General features: G+C 40.9%; 1 long non-coding RNA gene across 4 annotated transcripts in view; it reads right to left on the reverse strand.

Annotated features, from left to right (window-relative positions):
• Positions 1–362: 362 nt before the first annotated feature.
• Positions 363–19,767, reverse strand: part of LOC149123418 (uncharacterized) — a 207,965-nt gene continuing 188,560 nt past the window's right edge. For 3 of the 4 annotated variants that reach the window (XR_016215986.1, XR_016215985.1, XR_016215984.1), the window contains one exon: positions 363–3,625. This is a non-coding gene — a long non-coding RNA (uncharacterized LOC149123418). The remainder of the gene's footprint in view (positions 3,626–19,767) is intronic. The other variant, XR_016215987.1, reaches the window with a different exon arrangement.

Raw genomic sequence — 19,767 nt, forward strand, 5'->3', positions numbered from 1 at the left:
TGTAAAAAGCTTCAGGGAAAAGCATTTTAAAATATAGAAGGCTGAAACACTTTGATATTAAAGTAGACCTGTTGAGGACAGAACCCTAAGCTCTTAGTACAAGAAGATTTAAAGGGACTAAGCCTGTGTCTTATAGTGTGTTGGACATATTGGAGGTACGCCTTAAGTAAATGTCATTTGGATGAATGATTGGACTAAGATGGGAACTTTTAATTGAATCCCACCCCAACTTTATAAGAACCAAAAATACTAACCTGAGCATCGGTAGGTTGATAGGCAGACCACATCATGAAGAGTCCGTACATAAATGGACAATGAGTCACCACACCTAAAGACCTACACAAGGACCACAGTTTGGGGGAACTCTGGGGGAACACAACACAAAGTAATAACTAGCTTAACTGAAATCTTATTAATTATAATGTAATTATCTTGACTTCATTAATCCTATGAGCAACCAGCACTAAATATTTGCTACATGAATTTTCTCATTGCTTTTAGATTTCAATTCTCTTCAGTTCTTTAACAAGGATTTAAACTGAATCAAAACATGATTACATTAAATGTCTTGTGTTGACATCAAAGGGCCTTTCCAAGTTAACAAATAACTAGTTTTCTCAGTCAATGTGTAAGTGGAAAGCTAATTCATGAATATGCTTTTTAGTCTCTACTCTTGATATTCATTGCTTTTTCTGCTTTATTGTGCCATGTTTAACATTTACTGAAAAGACAAAGAATGAAACAATTAACACCTACTTAGACCCTATTCACCTTGGGAAATAAAATGTTGTCAATCCATTTGAAGCCCCAGGTCATCTCATCCCTGACCATAGAACTCTTTTTCCCAACTAGAGCTAACAACTCTCTTGAAATTATTATCCAAATGCATCTTTTCATATTTTTCTCCATATATGTTCATTCCAAAAATATACAGTTTTGCTTACAAATTTATGGCCTACATATAACTGGTATCACAATTTGAGCATTTACAAATTGTTTAATTATGTTAGATGTTTATCCATGTTGATGAATGTAGCTGTTATAAATTACTCCATTGTATGATTATAGCATAATATTTTTATCCACTCCATTTTTCAGTAATACTTAGGTTCTTTGAAATTTTTGTTGCTGTTATAGTCACTTTACATGTCCCCTGTTGATATTGCAATAATTTTTATAAGGTGGGAAACTAACAGTGATAACATTGGTACTACCACAAATCTGCAAATCATTGAGATCTTAAAATGCAACTTGTAGGGGCCAGCGCTGTGGCATAGTAGGTTAAGCCTCTGCCAGCAGTGCTAGCATCCCATATTTTTCCAGCTTGTGTCCTGGCTGCTCCACTTTTTTTTTTTTTTTTTTTTTTGACAGATAGAGTTAGACAGTGAGAGAGAGAGAGACAGAGAGAAAGGTCTTCCTTCTGTTGGTTCACCCCTGAAATGGCTGCTACGGCTGGAGCTACACTGATCCAAAGCCAGAAGCCAGGTGCTTCCTTATGGGCTGCCGAGGCTGCAGGTGGAAGAATAACAAAGCGAGCCATGGCGCCGGCCCCTGGCTGCTCCACTTCTGATCCAGCTCCCTGCTAATGGCCTGGGAAAGCAGGGGAAGATGGCCCAAGTGCTTGGGCCCCTGCACCCATTTGGTGACCCAGAAGAAGCTCCTGGTTCCTGGCTTCAGATGGGCCCAGCTCCAGCTATTGTAACCATTCGTGGAGTGAACCAGTGGATTGAAGATCTCTCTCTCTCTCACTTTCTGTCTGTAAGTCTGCCTCTCAAATAAATAAATAAATCTTTTTTAAAAAATGTAACTTGTAGGTTAATTTTCATATATATGTGTGTGTATTTATAAATTTAAAATCATCTTCTCATATTAACTATGAAAGAAAGAAAATTATTATCATTTTACATACTTGGGAAACATGAGGGCAATTTGTTGGATAACACACAGATTTTCAACTTTACCAAACATAGCTGATTATTCTTCAAAGTGTTATAACAATTTCCAGTATTCCCATCAATACTAAATGTTCTTATTCATCCACCTTCTTGATGAGCACTTGATAATGTCAAATATCAAAACTGCCTTTTGAGAGTCTTTCTAAAGACAAATCATATAAATTCACATCTTAGGGTAAAGACTCAGATGAGAGAGAGGAAGGGCGATCAAAGCAAATTCTGTCCTAGAAGTGGAGGAAGAAGGTCTCAGAGGTGCAGGTTAAGTGCAGTACCATGCCCTGAAGGAAGTCGATGCTACAGGTCCTCAGCACATACCTGTCCAGAGGTGCAGTCACACAACATCTGGCTTTGTTTCCCCAATGCCTAAATTCAGAGTACAGATCAGCCCATTGTTTCCAGGGTCCAATTCTTTCTCAGCTTAGAACATTTTAACTTCTCAGTGAATACCGTGCCCTAAACACTTCCACCACTCCATTCAGCTGTGAATCATAAAGGAGACGTTTTCACCCCATTAGTTGTGAAATAATACAGAAAAACACTTAGTACACCTTTTAAATCCCAAAATGTTCATGTTTCCTCAGCCTTGATTAATTTTCTTATGTCTCCCAGAGGAGGAAAATATGTTCATTATGTGCATTTGATTGCTGGAGAAATAAATTATCAATGCAAGGAGATTAAATGTCTTTACAACTGTGGTCAAATCAAATAAAAACCAAACTTTCCAACTCATGGAGGTTGTGGGAAATGTCATTTTCCACTAACACACTAATCCTATGGGGACTTCAAGAAGTTCATGGAAAATGGAATTGAAGGATAAGGTTATTTTGGTGCAAAAAAATTTGAAATGTGTGCATAGATTTTTTTCACAATACACATGTTCCATGAATTTTTTGAAGAGCCTTCAGATTAACACTTGAAGCACACGGGGATTTTAACAACCGAATGAATGGAAATTTCCCACAATGTGGGACGTGGGCTTTTCACCACAGGACGGCTGATTCTCTCCTCATCAAAGGGCTCCTCTATGTTCAGCAGAATTTAGAAACTCTGGCATTTTTGTAAGGGAGCTATGCAAACATGCTTGACTAAGTAAAAGGGTAAGACTTGTTTTGCAAAGAAATAAAACTTCAAACCATAAAATGTTAAGAAATGCTCGCAGCAACAAAACTGTATTTCAGTCACACATCCTATGGTTTTCTGGCAAATGCCTTTCCCCACAGAAAATGTAGGCGTACTATCACCTCCATAAAACACCACCCCCTAGTCCTCCGAGGGAGAATTTAAGAACTCTGAAAGATCTGATCCCCTATTGAATTTTATTGAGGAAGTTTTATGAGACCATGAACCATGCCTTCTGATTCTGTGATTTCAGAGAAAACATCAACAGTATCAACAGAAACTCCCTTCTTTTGTTTCTTAGCTCCATCCATTCTGAAAAGATCCCTGAGTTTTTCAAATATCATCCTATATTGCTCAGCGTTTCAGGCCAGTGTCACTGTTACTGGTCAAATCCCCTCAGGGGTTCTCTTCTTCTTTCCTAAAATAAAGACCATATTTCATGCTGGCTGCTTAGTTATGGAGGGGTCAGTTTCCAAGTGATTTTGATGGTTTTATGTCACTCTTTACTCTCCCATGACACCAGTCAAAGGTGGGTGGAATCTGCCTTGATCCTGGAATGAAAAGGAAAAAAAGAGTCATTTAGTTTGAGAAGAGACTGGTCTTCACCTGTGTCTTAAGTAAGCCAAAGTGTGTTTATTCTCCTTTGGGAGATCTGTATCTGAGTGCTCCTACATAATTTGAGATTTCAGACTATAACACATTAAAACAGAAGAGACTAGCCCAGGAAAGAGCATTCAAACCAGGAGAACTTCAGTTCAGGAAGCACCCAGAAGTCAATGTCTTCAATGTAATTTACTCCCAAGAAGAAAAGAGCTGAGAGGGGCGCTATTATCCAAGGGCGTTCTCTCCCTGTGACGGGTTTCTGCTATTTGTCTTCTTTTAAAGCGGGGTGAGAGCTTGGCATCCAGAGCAAGACAAAAGAACAGGGAAAGGAATGTAGAGAGGTAAAAGGAAGAGAGAGAAAGAAAGGGGGAAAGGATCAATGAGAGGTTCAAGAAATTGCACAGGGAGAATGAATCCCACCCATCAAAATATCTCATCCAGCCCTGACAAATTAAACTGTGCACAAATCTCCCAGTTTTCCTAAAGGAAGCACACACATCTTTCTTACTTTTAATACTTTCTAACATTATTTCTTTTAGGTTACGCCAAACTCCAAAGCATCAATATTTTGGAGAGCAGCAACCCAAGTGATACTAGATAATAACAATTTATTGTGAGAAATGTATTAGTGAGTATATACATGTGCCTATTGAAATAAAGCGATGGCCCATTTCCAGTTTGATTTTACAGCTTTGGATCAATTACCTGGGTTTTGAAGAGTGTGAAAAACATGGTTTATGAGCCCAAAGAAAGTTGACAAGTGAGGCAACAAATCCAGCTTCAAAAATCCAAAATTGGACTCAATATTCTTAGGTTTTGTTTTAATTTCAATTCCCCAGAGTAGATTCTGAGACCGGACCTAGTCTGATTTTTAGCCATCTTCTGCTTTTCCAGGTGCATTAGCAGGGAGCTGGATGGGAAGTGGAGCAGCCAGGACTCTAACTGGAAATCCACCATGAGATGTTCAAAGTAGGTGCAGAAAGTGTTGGAGAATTAACACCCCTAGAAGCAGTACTCAGTCAGTATCCCACCTCTGTTGCCACTATAAAGGGATGACCCTGAAGTAAGTGTCCTATGTGTACTCCTAGGGTGTGCCAATGGAATGAGCTCCAGGTACTGTAATGGTTAACTGGCTAGGTTCTGGACTCACTTTTGGTGACACACCTTCTCCACCTCAATTCCCCCACAGTGCTACCAGTGTTTCCTTCACTCCTCCATACACATTAATCAGCTCAGAGGGGGCTATGGATCCTCCTACCACCCAGCGTATGCTCATGATCCTAGCCTAGATGGTCCCTAGAAGGAGCTTCTTTCTCCACTTCCATGACTGTTTTTGCACAATCCTTGATACTCCTCTTCCGGAGCATGTGGCAACATTGAGACCCACCAGGATGCTGTACAGGAGACAAGGGCAGCCTGGGGGATACTCAGTGTCTCCCTGTGCCTTCGTCATTGTGCAGTTGCCTTCTCTTAGGGACCCCCAGACAAGTGAGGTGGGCATTTAGCTCAGCAATTATGACACCAGCTAAGACGCCCATGCCCCCACATCAGAGTATGTAGGCTGGATGCCCACCTCTGGTTCCTGACTTCAGTGTCCTGCTTACTTGTACCCTGGGAGGCAGCAATTATGGCTCAAGCACTTGAATTCCTGCCACCCACCTGGGAGGCCTAGAATGACTTCCTGGCTCCCAGATCCTGACTTTGGTCTAGGAAAACCTCAGCCTTTGTGGGCATTGAGGGAGCAAACTAGTGGACAGGATTTCTCTCCTCGCCCCCCTTCTTCCCTCTCTGCCTCTTCCCTCTCTCAAATAAGTAAACATTAAAAAAACAACAACAATTTTAGGAGAATTTCATGAGTCATGTTGTTCTCCTTGGATTCCTGCTATAGCAATCTTTATTCCTCTCCTTATCCCCAGCCTCTACCCTGGTCCTCACTTCACCCATCTGCCCAAGGCAGTGGGTATTTTAAGTTGAAGGAGAAGGCATTACTTAGAAAAACAAAATAGAAGTTAATATATTTCAAAGCCTTAACCCACATACACAAGTAAATTGCTGTAAATTTCATGAGCAATTTTAGCATTTCCCCTAATATTCCTACATTTTACACAGGGCCATATAAGGCAATTAAAGAACCCTGAGTCACCAGCTCCAAATGCATTAAGAACACTTGGGGGAGGGGGCCAGTGTGGTAGTGCAGTAGGTTAATCCGCTGCCTGCGGTGCTGGCATCCCACATGGGCAGCAGTTCTAGTCCTGGCTGCTCCAATCCAGCTCTCTGCTATGGCCTGGGAAAACAGTAGAAGACTGAAGAAGCTCCTGGCTCCTGGCTCCTGGCTTCGGATTGGCGCAGCTCTGGCTGTTGCAGCCAATTAGGGAGTGAACCAATGGATGGAAGACCTTTGTCTCTGTCTCTGTCTCTCATTGTCTATATCTCTACCTCTCAGAAAAATAAATTTAAAAATCTTAAAAAAAAAAAAAAAGGAAGGAAGAACACTTAGGGAAGAAAAGTCAAGAGATATAATTTAAAGATTCTTTCACAGAAATCATCTCACTCAATCCTCCCTAGATAAAGGCTGTATTGCCGACTTCATTTTGAGTCCTAGGGAGGCTAACTTATGTTTTTGCCACCATCACACAGTGATATGGTAAAACCAAAAAAAGAACTTGGTTATTTTTTTTAACTTTTCATTTTATTTGATAGGTGGAGCAGAGATCTTCCATCTGCTGATTCACTCCCCCAATATCTGCCTGGCTGGGCCAGGCTGAAGTAGGGAGACCAGAATTCAATCCAGGCTTCCCACATGGGTGACAGGGACTCCACTACTTGAGTATCACTCACTGCCTCTAGGGGTCTGCATTTTCAGGAAGCTGGAATTGGAAGCAAACCCAGGCATTCCAATATGTTATACAGGTGTCTCACAGAGCATCTTAACTGCCACACCAAAAGTCTGCCCCAGAAGCCTCTATTTTCAAGTTCATCCCTTTGTGTTTCCCTTGAGGTAAAAGCTGAAATTAAGAGTCAGGGTTAGATTCATGGTTTTGAGAAGAGCTGTCTCCGTGAGAATACATAAGTCAAACAAGATCTCATTATTCTTTAGGAAACTCTAAACATTGACCATGTATCCTAAATTCAAATGCTTCGGAATGAGATGTGAAGTGTCCTGTTTTAAACATCTGACCATGATGGCTGTGTGGAATGTGATGGATGTGCATTGTTGAAGAGGTGCATGATGTGGGACATCCTGCAGGCAGGAACTAGAGGCATGGTTTGGGAGTCTTTCACTCTGGAGGACATTTAAATCTTAGACTCATTTTGAGGGAGAAGCACCGATCTCTGTAGCTTGGCAGTTAGGTGTGGTGGCTAGCAGAGAAACTGAAGAGAAGAGGCAACTGGCGAATTTCAAGAAAATAGAAGCTGGGATTGTGTTTTAAAGTTTCCTTTTCATGCATTTAAATTTCTTTATGTATCAGCAAACTATCAAGTATCAGCAAAGTCCTGTTCACAATCTCTTTGGAAGTTGTGCTTGGAGGAAGCAACTTCACCCATATTTTTAGGGAAGCAGCTCAAGGAGAATCATTACATCTTGGACAAGGACTCAGAGACCTGCAGGAGGAGACGGGAGGGGAGAGAGCCTCAGTCCAGAACATCCAGTGGTGAGAGTACAGGGGACCAGTGGAACACTCTGGCACTCCTCAGGGTCCTCAGAAATACCTGTTGGCATCCAGAGTGCTTGGCTGTTTAAAAACATTTTTTGATTAACACATAATAATTGCACAATTTTGTGAAATACATTACAGTATTTCAACAGGTTTACAATGTACACTGACCAAATCAAGCAATTAGCATTTGTATTCCCTTATATGGAGCCAGCCAACCCTTTCCTTCCAGGTCTTTGCATAGTGTCTGAGCTTACAATCACCCCAGTATACTGGGGAACACCAGAATTTATCACTTCTGTCTAACTGATGGAAACAGACCATTTCACATTAAGTACAGGAGTCTCTAATAGTGGAAATTGATTTGAAGCAGATTTAAGTCATATGTATTCTTATACCTCTTGTGTACATCAGTTGTTTTAGCCAGAAATAAACTTAAACCCATAGTCACCATAGCTAAATATTATCTTTCTCAAAGCTATCCTTTAAAATATAGTTAAAAAATATCATCACATTGTCCAAAGACCTAAGTTGTTTTTTGTTTTGTTTTGTTTTTTAGATTTAAAAAGATTTATTAGAGTCAAAGACCTCCAGCCAGAGAAGGATGGAGAGGGCTTCCAAGAGAGGAAAAACCCAAAGGACCCCTTGGCACTGGGGTTTTTAAGTACAATTTTGAAGAAAAAAAGAACTTGACATTCAGATTGACATTCAGTTACCAGGCACGGAAAAATCCCATCAGAAGACCTGACATACGCAGTCCTTTATCCCACCTGGCGGGATAGGTGACTTGTTTTCACAATAAACTGTGGGCTCAGGAGGATGAAATCACTACTCCCTTGCTATTCTCATGGTAAATTTAGAGGCTCTGAAGGAAGGAGGGTAAGTTGGTTTTTATTTCTTATTTTTCTATTCTCACGCCACTGCTCTTCCAGTCCGCTAAATTTCTTAACGACATGCCCACTTCAAGCTGAGCCACAAGATGTCAGCCTAAGCTCAATTATTTCAGATTTCCCCTAGAGCAACTACACTCCTCCCTCTTCTGACCAAGGGAGGATCTTCAAGCCTGTTGGCAGTCATCCACAGTGCAGTCAGCACACACCCATGGGTGGCTCTCAGCGACTCCACCATGGAGAACTGCATTCCCACCGTGACCATGCAAACCTCTCCACCATCGCTCCTCTCTCTCTCCCGCCCTCTTGTCTTTATACCACTCCCTACCCCTTCAGTTAGGTTCTGGGGCAGATGAGAAAGCCTGCCTGCCAGGGCACACAACTGTCTAGAAGTCAAGACCTCACAATCCCTTTTCTCCAGCGCCCCAGTCTTTATCATGAGTGATTTTTTCTCACAGACCCTAGAGCTTTGGTTCAGAGACTGGAATACATCATTATCACAAACACTTGCTTCACCAAACTGACACCCACATTTCCTATGAACATCCACACTTTTCTCAGTCATCTTTTATATTCTGGGAAGGGACACTGGGTGACCTTCAGGAATTGTGGAGACAGTGCAACTCTTCTTGGCCTGCATAAATTTTTTTGCAGCTCTTTCTAGAATGTGGGAAGAGTCATCCCTTGATATACATGTAGTATTGGTCCCAGGATACAGTGCAGATGCCAAAATCCATTACACTAAAGTTCCTTATATGAAATGGTATGGAATTTGACCCACATATATCCTCTCATACACTTTAAACCATCTCTAGATTATTTATAATACCTAATACAATGAAAATGCCATGCAAATAGTTAAACTGTATTGTTCAGGGGAGAGTGACAAGGAAATAAAACCCGGGCATGCTCAGTATGAACACGATTTATTCTTATTTTTTATTCATGACTGATTGAGTCTGCAGGTGCAGAGTTCACAGATACAGAGGCTGACTGGGTTTGCTCACTCTGTCCTTTGACTTGGTTCACTGTTGCCGATAAGGAGCCATGGTGAATGTCCTCTTCCACATCTTTGAAATTTACATGAATAGCAAGTATTAAAAGGGATATAAAGTTTGACTTGTGAATCAGTGGGCAGGACAAATGAAAAGAAGAAAAATTAATATACCTAGAGTACTTACTTTTCATTTAATTGTGGTAGCATCCTCACTTGATAAATGAGGAAACCTTGACCTCTTAGAGGGGTTAGCAGCTTGCACAGGGACTTACAGCTGGTAAGGGGGAAAGAAACACACAGGTCTATCTGATTCCAGAGCCATCTACATTTTTTGTCCCTTCTGTCGCTTTCTATACAATATTCTATCTGGTAACTGGGCCTGATCACCTTTCTGAATAACAATTTTTTAAGTCATGTCTGTGAACAAAACTATAATCTCTGTGAACAAAACCCCTTGGGAAAATTTAAATCCCCTCTCCCAGGGGGTTACTACAGGGCATAATACTACCCCCTGTTAATTCGTTAGCGCTGCCGTGTGCCTATGGCCCAGTGGCTAACACTGCAGAGTCAGTTTTAGAAATAGTAGCAGCTATACTGCTGACACAGACAATGAGCACACAGGACAAAACTGAGCTGCACTTCTAGGCCTGGATAGAGTCACTAACAAAAAAGGAGTGACCAACTCTACTATCCAACCTCTGGTGATGATGATGATGCATTGTTTAAATAAAACATTAGTAAACCCATATGTTACCTATTGTAGTCCTTATTAGTGTTCTCTCTGCGCTCTACCTGCCCTCTTCAAACTTATATGAAGATTCCAGGATTTCTAATGATTCACCACTCCTTTTTTTTTTATAGTAAACGACTTATAATGCTCCCTACAACTTTGACATTAAATTTATAGATCTTACTATCTAAAGGCAAAATCTTTGAAATCATCCATTTGATTTTTTAAAATATTTATTTGTTTATTAATCTGAAAGGCAAAGACAGAGAGAGAGTTGGAGATGCATCGTCCATCAGCTGTCTCACTCACCAAAAGGCCACAACAACCAGCAGCCTAGAACTCTGTCTGAGTCTCCCACACGGTGGCAGGGGCCCACACACTTGGGCCATCTTCTGCTGTTTTCCCAGGCACAAAGGGCACTGGTTTGGAAGGGGAGCAGCCAGACTTGAACCAGCACCATTCTGGGATGCTGGCATTGTAGACAGCAGCTTCACTTACTGCAATACAACACCAGTCCCAAAAAAATCCACTTTAATTTATAACCCCAATAAATATAAGATAAATTTCTAATTAAAATAAATGAATATAAATATGCAACAGCTTGATGATGATTAAATTAGAAGTAAGGAAATACTCTGAGTTGCATCTATGCATATAATGCCTTAGCTACAAATGCAGGTGGATTCAGCTATGTATTGTGGAGACTAAATTACTACGAATATTTTTGTCTTGATAATGTTATTTTCTTTTTAAAATTTTTATTCATTTGCCTTTTACTTGAAAGGCAGAGAGATGCAGAAAAATGTAGAGAGACATATAGAGAAAAACCTACCATCCACTGGTTCACTCCTCAAATACCTGTAACAGGCCAGGCTGAAGCTAGGAACTCAGTCTGGGTCTCCTATGTAGGTGGCAGGTACCCAATACTTGAGGCATCATCTGCTACCTCTCACGGTGCACGTAAGCAGGAAGCTAGATCTAAAGTCAAGTAGCCATGGCTTGAACCAGGCACTCTTATAAGGAATGTGAATGTTTCCAGTGATGACTTAACCTCTATGCCACATATCTGCCCTGATGTTCTTTTCTAAAATGATAAAATAAGTTGCATAAAATTCCAGACAGATGGAAGTAGAATCCTCTCTTGATGTATACTAGTTTATTTTGGGGAGATGTAGAGTATACTAAAATTTAATACAAACATGCTCTGTGCTTATATCTCATATACAGAATTGGAATCTAAACTAGGAAGATTAGCTTAAGTTTTTCATTCTCGTGGATGCCTGGAACCATTGGAAATCTGTGGGACACTGACCTGTGCATTGCAGATGTTTAGCATCTCATCTGCAGTGCAGAGACTGAGCTAGATGCCTCATTCGGTGTCAATAGCACCACCCCTATTGTGACAACCAGAATTGCCTTCACAAAGTTTCAAAACCCTCTGGGAGGCAGTACCGTACCTACTGAGATTCTGAGTCTTACAGCGCACTTAGGAAGGCCCTGGTAGGCAATCCTGGTCACCAGTGGAATGTGATTGGACCTAACCAGCCTGCTTCGTGGAACTTGACACCTCTGAAATTTCAGACTTGGCTTGGGCTCTAGGAAACTTTACCAACGCCGACAACAAAGCCCAGGGTGCACTTCATAACCACACCCCACAGAGCACTGGCTTGCCTCCCGGAACACAGCCACCCAGAGGATGAAGGTCTCTTCTCCCTTCAGAGGAAGCTAGCCCTTCTCTCCTCCTCAAAAGCAACTTCCCTTCCGCCATTATACCCATCCCTGTCAAGGGCATCTACACAATCTCTTCAAAATAAACCAGCAGGTCTCAGAGTGTCATCCATGGACCTCTGGGGTCCTCCCAAAGAGTCTGTGAGGTCAAAACTATTGATATTGTAATACAAAGACATTATTTTCCTTTTTCATTCCTTCAGGGGTGTATAGCAGGATTTCCCAGAGACCACATACCGTGTAATATTAGGATAGGATAAATACAGTGCAGACCCAAGAATCCAGCTGTTCCTCTCTTAAGCCATTAAAGAGATTTATAAAACTCATACAAAGCCAACAACAGATTAAAAACTCATGTGAATAAAAGCTCTTTGGAGTCCTTAACCATTTTAATATTGCCAAGGGATCCTGAAAACAAGAAGTCTGAGAACCACTGGTTTATATGCTCCAAAGACAGAAAGAAACGTTTCCTTTCAACAGCTGCCATTTCCACAAACACAAAAGTCCCTGAAGCAGGAAAGACCCAGAACTGACACTTCTCTTACAAGGATGTAAGAAGAGGGGCTGGCAGAGAGAGAAAAATGAAGAAAAAAATTAGAGGATAGGACTCAAATTTACACCTCAGCAAATCTTCTTGGGAGAAATAATTATTTTTTTAAAGATTTTATTTATTTAGTTGAGAGGCAGAGTTAGAGACAGTGAGAGGGAGAGGCGAGAAAAAGGTCTTCCTTCCACTGGTTCACTCCCTACATGGTGTCAACAGCTGGAGCTGCACCGATCCGAAGTCAGAAGCCAGGAGCTTCTTCCAGGTCTCCTACGTGGGTGCAGAGGCCCAAGCACTTGGGCCATCTTCTACTGCTTTCCCAGGCCATAGCAGAGAGCAGGATTGGAAGTGGAGCAGCTGGGACTAGAACCGATGCCCATATGGAATGCCGGAGCCGCAGGTGGAGGCTTTACCCACTACGCCACAGCGCCAGCCCCGAGAAACAATTATTAGATTATGAATATGACAAGCCACAGAGTAGGGTAAGGTAGGGTGTGTATTTCATTTCCCACATTTAGAAATACACTTACAGAAGTGGCCACCATTCATTATAAACTGCACCTGCCATTCCCCACTCACAACTCAGTCAGCTTATTCATTCCTTCAGTTAACCTACTGAAGCTCACAATACGTGAACAGGGAAGAAACGAGGTGCTGTTCTCACCTACAAACTGTCTTCTAGCTAGGAAGAAACCTGAAGGTTTATGGAAAATAAACTACAGTAGAAAGTGATGGTTCCACTCATGTATACATTCTGTAATGATCAAATCAGAGTAATTAGCAAATTCAGCATCCTACACTTTTAACATCTCCTTCAGTGAGTGCATTCAAAATCCACTGCTGTATTTTGAGATATATAAAAATGCACACTGTTGATCAAAATAATAATTTTTAATTTTTTAAAAAAGTTGAAAATGGGGGCCAGTGCTGTGGTGTGCTGAATTAAGTCGCTGCCTCCAGTGCCAGCACCCCATATGGGCAACGGTTTGAGTCGCACCTGCTCCACTTCCAATCCAGCTTGCTGGTATGTGCCTGGGAAAGCAGCAGAGGATGGCTCAAGTACTTTGGTGCCTGCCACCCACATGGGAGACACAGAAGAAGCTCCTGGTTCCTGGCTTTCACCTGGCTCTGCCCTGGCTGTTGGGGCCATTTGGGGAGTGAACCAGCAAGTGGAAGTTCTCTGTCTCTCCCTCTGTGTCTGTGTGTAACTCTGCCTTTCAAATAAATAAATAATTTTTTTTAAAAAAAATTGAAAATTAAACATTCTAAAATGGGCAAAAGTCCAATCCTAAAGGTATCGTGAACCTTGATTTCATGTTTGGGAGAGTGGGTATCATAGAAAGTTAAAATGTAAGCAGAGTCAGGGTTGGAGGCGGGCTATAGATAACAGAGATGGTGAGGGAATGATTTGGAGTGAAGACTAGCATGCAGAAAAGCAAAGGAACAAATCCTTCAGCAGGTTTGGGGAGCAGCAGGTGTAGCAACACCAATCACTAGTCTCGCTGGAATGTAGGGTGTGTAGAAATTACATATGAGGGATTGGGAAATAAAATTAAACATTTAACTGAAGATGAGATCACAGAGAACCTTCACTGTCAGGCTAAGCTTATGACTGCGACACCAATGGGAAAAGTTAAGCTAAGTATAATCTCACAAAAGATTTGCCTTAGACCTGTGAGCCTTAGGGTACAGTGTAGGATCAGGGAGAGTGACAGAAACTGCAAAATTACAAAATAAAAGATGGGTTGAGAGGTGGGCAATTGGCACAGCAGCTAAGACTCCACTTAGAATGCCTGCATCCATATAAGAGTACCTAGGTTTGAGTCTGAGTGTCACTACCATTTTCAGCTCCTGGATAATTAATATTCTCCCTGGGAGGCAGCAGGTGATACAGGTGATGCTTCAAATAGTTGGCTCATGCCTTCTACATGGGAGACCCAGTTTGAGTTCTGGGCTCTTGGCTTTGGCCTAGTGGATCCTGGCTGTTGTTGGCATTTGGAGAGAAAACCAGCAGAGGGAAGTATCTCTGTCTCTGTCTTTCAAATAAAGAGAAAAAAATTTTGAAAAATGATGAATAGAACAACCAGGAAAGTAAGACAATGATCAAGAACTAGAAACATTGGCAAAGACAGAAACAACTGGAACTTCTATTCACTGCTGGTTGGTGTGAAGTGGAACATCTCAGAGTTCTGTGGCCATTTCTTACAGTGTTTAACCTTACCTTATGACCTAGCAATTTCACTTCTATATGTTTACTCAAGAGAAATCAAAACATAGGTCCACAGAGACTTGTACAAGAATATTTTCATCAATCATTTTCAAAGTATCCAAAAACTGGAAACAACCCAAATGTCCACTGAGGAAAAGTTGAATAAACAAACTGTACAATATTCATATCAAGATATAAAATTTAACTTGAACTTCTGATAAAAAAAGAACTACTGATACACATGATGACATGATGTCAAAAATGTAATGTTAAGAAAAAGTCAGATGTAAAAGAATACATGCTGAGTGATTCCATTTATTTGAAGTCCAAATACAGAGAAATAAGGTATGCAATAAAAATCAAATAGGGGCTCGGCTGGCGCTGCGGCTCACTTGGTTAATCCTCCGCCTGCGGTGCTGGCAACGCAGGTTTTAGTCCCGGATGGAGCACCGGATTCTGTTCCGGTTTCCCCTCTTCCAGTCCAGCTCTCTGCTGTGGCCCAGGAAGGCAGTGGAGGATGGCCCAAGTGCTTGGGCCCTGCACCTGCATAGGAGACCAGGAGGAAGCACCTGGCTCCTGGCTTCGGATCGGCGCAGTGTGCGGGCCATAGCGACTATTTGGGGGGTGAACCAAAGGAAAAGGAAGACCTTTCTCTCTGTCTCTGTCTCTCATTGTCTAACTCTGCCTGTCAAAAAAAAGAAGAAAAAAAGAAATCAAATAAGGGCTCTAAGGGGAAGGAATAGAGGGAAGGGGAGCAAAGGGACAGGAAATAAATTTGAGGGAACTCCCTGGAAAGTGAAAACATTCCGCATTTTATTTCAGGTGGTAGTTAAATGTACACAAGTGTAAAAAACTCTTTGGTCTGAACACAGGATAGCTGAATATTTTATTTTGTTAATTAAAGCTCAATAAAGATGTATGTATGAGTGTGTGTCATTAAAAATGCAACATTCACTCACCATTCCTGAAAACAAAACAGATACTCTATTAACTGAGAAATTAATTAAAATTAATAAAATATGAAAAATAGAGATTGAAAAAGTCTAATGGTGAGCAATAAAACCTGAAGTCAAAATAAAATAGTATGCTTTTATTTAAAACTAATTATTTTTAAGAGATGACAAATATCATAAAATTAATATTTTAATAATCATCTTGATTGCAAATGCTACATTATGTCCAAAAAATTCTGAAAAGTCAGGAGGAAAATATAACAGTGGTTTGTTAAAAACAAATTGTGATTGTTTTGGTTGCTAAAACAATCCAATAAATTCTCAAATATCATATTTTTATTTTTAAAAATATTAATTATTGGGCAAGCATATGATACAGTGATTAATTATTTGGATCCCTGCCACCCGTGTGGGAGACCCAATCTGAGTTCCAAGGTCCTTATTTTAGGTTGGGCCACATCTGACTATGGCAGGCATATGAGGAGTGAATCAGAGGATGGAAGATCTCTGTCTCTCTGCCTTTAAAATAAAATAAAGATAAATGAAATTCAACACATATATTAATGGTAGACTATAAGTAATTTTTTCAGTTAAGTTCATGCTTCATAAAACTGGCTTTGGGATAACACTGATCTGGCTGCATTTATTTCTCATACTAGAAGTAATAGAACACACACTCAACTGTGTCATTCTGTCTGATGGGTAGATAAGGCTAAGGGAAAAAGAAAAAGAGTGGAAGTTTAGCGTGGTAGTTAAGATCTGCTTGGTGTGCATGCATCCCATATCAGGGTGCCTGAGTTCAAGTTCTTGCTCTGCTTCTAATTCTAGCTTCCTGCAAATAATACACTCTGGGATGCAGCAAATGATGGCTTGGATACTTGGGTCTCTGACACTCACACCAGAGATCCAGAGTGATCTCCAGGCTCTGACTCCAGCCTGACCTGGCCTTGGCTATTGAGAGCATCTGGGGAGTGAACTAGAGGATGGAAGATGGATCTCTCTTTCTCTTGCTCTGCCTTTTTTTTTTTTTTTAATTTGTTTGACAGACAGAGTTAGTGAGAGAGAGAGACAGAGAGAAAAGTCTTCCTTCTGTTGGTTCACCCCCCAAATGGTCGCCACGGCCGGAGTTACGCCAATCCAAAGCCAGGAGCCAGGTACTTCCTCCTGGTCTCCCATGCAGGTGCAGGGCCCCAGGCACTTGGACCATCCTCCACTGCCCTCCTGGGCCACTGCCGAGAGCTGGACTGGAAGAGGAGCAACCAGGACCAGAACCTGGCAACCATATGGGAAGCCGGTGCTGCAGGTGGAGGATTAACCAAGTGAGCCACGGTGCCGGCCCCCCTTGCTCTGCCTTTCAAATAACAAAATAATGAATGAATGAATAAATGGATTTTTATAAGGCAGATTATAGCATTATACAATTAGTTAGGAAGCAAAGTTTAATTACCATCCATCATCTCTCATCCATGTAAGCTCTAAGAAGTATATACTTAAGACCACCTTCTTGGGGAAACAGAAATTATATCTCATGTTCAAAAACAAGATAAACTCTATGGAATCTATCATTCTGGTGACTTGCTTGGATAATAAAAAGGAGTTTAGGGTAGTAGAAATTCCATTTGAGACAGAAAATATAGCCTTATACATATAACTCATGTCCCCTTCATAGAGAAAACATACTTTGTGGTATTTTCCAATGGTAAAGTGATAATCTTTCTTGGTAAAAATTAGGCACTATAATAGTCACAGAGTGAAGACTCTTGAAATATGTCCTGATAATTTGGGTCTTCCAGGTCTCTACTCTGATCACTTGTTAATTCTCTAAACATCTCCTACTCAAAGAGACTAGAACTTAGTACTGAAAATAACTGGACAGACTCAATGGGCAAGTGGATGAATAAATTGTGGTAAATCTCCACAAAGCACTACTAAGTAGCTAATAAGTAAGTTAATTAGATCCATATTGACATTGTGTACCATTTGTAAAATATTGAGAAAAAGCAAGTCTTACAATGTTGTGCATTGTAAGAATTCATTTTGGTGAAAATAGACCATAAGAACAAAAATAAAAAAAACAGTTCATCAAATGTCATAATAGAAGAGTGACTTGTTCAGATTTAAGAGGAAAAACTTGGCAGATTTATTTACAATGAATATGGCAGTGTTATAAGGGAGCAGATTGGAAAAGCACACCAACTAGAAAAGAAAATTCAGGAAAGATGAGTTGTGATGGATCAATGGATAGATGGATAGATGAGTAGGTTGATGGATGGAAGGTGAGTGTATGGTTGGACTGACAGATGGAGAGTAGAAGACAAGAAAAGGAAGGAGAAAGAAGTGGAGGAAATGAAATTTTTTCATAAATATAAAAGCACATCTTAATTATTTTTCTAGCAACTGAATCTGATGAGAATTCTACTGACAAAATGGCTCTTAATCCTTAGTGTGTTCCTGTTTTATAATCAGGATCTAGATGTGAGTTGTTTATATTCAGAGTTCTGTTCCCTTCATCTCTGAAAAAGACATCCTTATGTTGCATCTTACATCATTCAGGTCTCTCAATTTTCTTTGTTCTTTCTGTCGCCTTGACTTGCTGGTTGTTGGACCTCCCAGATACATCCTCTGTTTCTCACTATTTCTTGAAACTTCCTGTCTATTCTTGGCACTCTACATTTTCAGAAGTTATTCACTTTTTCTTATTAAAAATATGCTTTCATGTATTTTGGGCTTTCTAATAGCATCATTTTCTTGCTTCATGGGTACAATGTCTTCTCTGCTTTTTTTATTATATATATATAATTTATATAAATTTGACAGATAGAGTTAGCAGTGAGAGAGAGAGAGACAGAAAGGTCTTCCTTCCGTTGGTTCATCCCCCAAATGGCCACTATGGCTGGAGCTACGCCGATCCGAAGCCAGGAGCCAGGTGCTTCCTCCTGGTCTCCCATATGGGTACAGGGGCCCAAGCACTTGGGTCATCCTCCACTGCCCTCCTGGGCCACAGCAGAGAGCTGGACCAGAAGAGGAGCAACTGAGACCAAAACCTTGCGCCCATATGGGATGTCGGTGCCCCAGGCAGAGGATTAACCAAGTGAGCCACGGCATCTGCCCGTCTTCTCTATTTTTTAAGATTTATTTATTTAATTGAAAGTCAAAGTTACAGAGAAAGAGAGAGAGAAAGAGAGAATCACCTACCCACTGGTTTACTCCCTAGATGGTTGCAATGCCCAGCAGTGGGCCAGGTCAAAGTCCGGAGCTTCAGCCAGGTCTCACAAGTACTTGACCTATCTTCTGCTGCTTTTTTTCAATCCATTAGCAGGAAGCTGGTTCAGGAGTGTAGCAGCTGGGGCATGAACCAGTTTCCATATGGGATGCTAGCATTACAGGTGGCAAATTTACCCACTACACCAGCCCCCAGCCCCCCAGTACCTTCCTAAGTTGTTATTTTTTTAAGTTCTCTTCAATACACTGAATTATCTGTGTGTGTGTGTGTGTGTGTGTGTGTGTGACTATATTAATCTAGAACAAGAGAACTGAGATTGGAATTATAATTAGATGACAAGAAATGTCCACAGATTTCTGGAAGGTAGGTAATATGTCCAAAATGCTGATGAGCAAGAAAGAGGTACGGAGGGAAAGTTGCTCCCTAAGATGCAAGCTGAGAATTGTTTGTGGAAGAAGAGGCCAGTGGTCCTGATGGAGATGCTTTTCAGGTCCAGACTTTCCACTCTTTATTGGGAGACCAGGTATTTCACTTCCTTCTGAACTCTCACTGTTGTTGGATGAATTAATTAGGTATGACCTGCTTTAAGACATTAAAAATCACCAGTATTTTAGGAGCTTCTTGTGTGCTTTCTCCAGTTCCCATTCCCCTTTCAAACTGGATCTTGATTTGCATACATAATAATGCTTTCATCGCTGTTTTTTTATGTTTTATCATGTATAGTCTCATCCTCAAAACATATATAGTATATATGTATCATTTTACATAACTATATATGTTATGTATACATGACTTAGTTTTGCTTAGTATTGAGTTTTTATAAATAGATTTATGAGGCAAGTGCTATGACGTAGCGTTTAAAGTTGCTGCCTGCAGTGCCGCCAGATCAAGTCCTGACTGCTTCACTTCTGATCCAGCTCCCTGCTAATGCACTTGGGAAAGCAGTGGAAGATGGTCAGCTGCACCCCAGACTCCCAGAAGCAGCTCCTGAATCCTGGCTTCAGATCCGTTCAGCTCCAGCCACTGCAGCCATTTGGAGAGTGAACAGCAGATGGACAACCTCTCTCTTTCTCTCTCTCTCCCTGTGTCTCTCTGTAACTCTGCCTTTCAAATAAATTAATAATAATAATAATAATAATAATAAATAAAGTCAAAGCATG

Source organism: Oryctolagus cuniculus, chromosome 11, assembly GCF_051225735.1.
Source record: "Oryctolagus cuniculus isolate XC-2025 breed Fujian yellow rabbit chromosome 11, ASM5122573v1, whole genome shotgun sequence".
Taxonomy (NCBI): Eukaryota; Metazoa; Chordata; class Mammalia; order Lagomorpha; family Leporidae; genus Oryctolagus; species Oryctolagus cuniculus.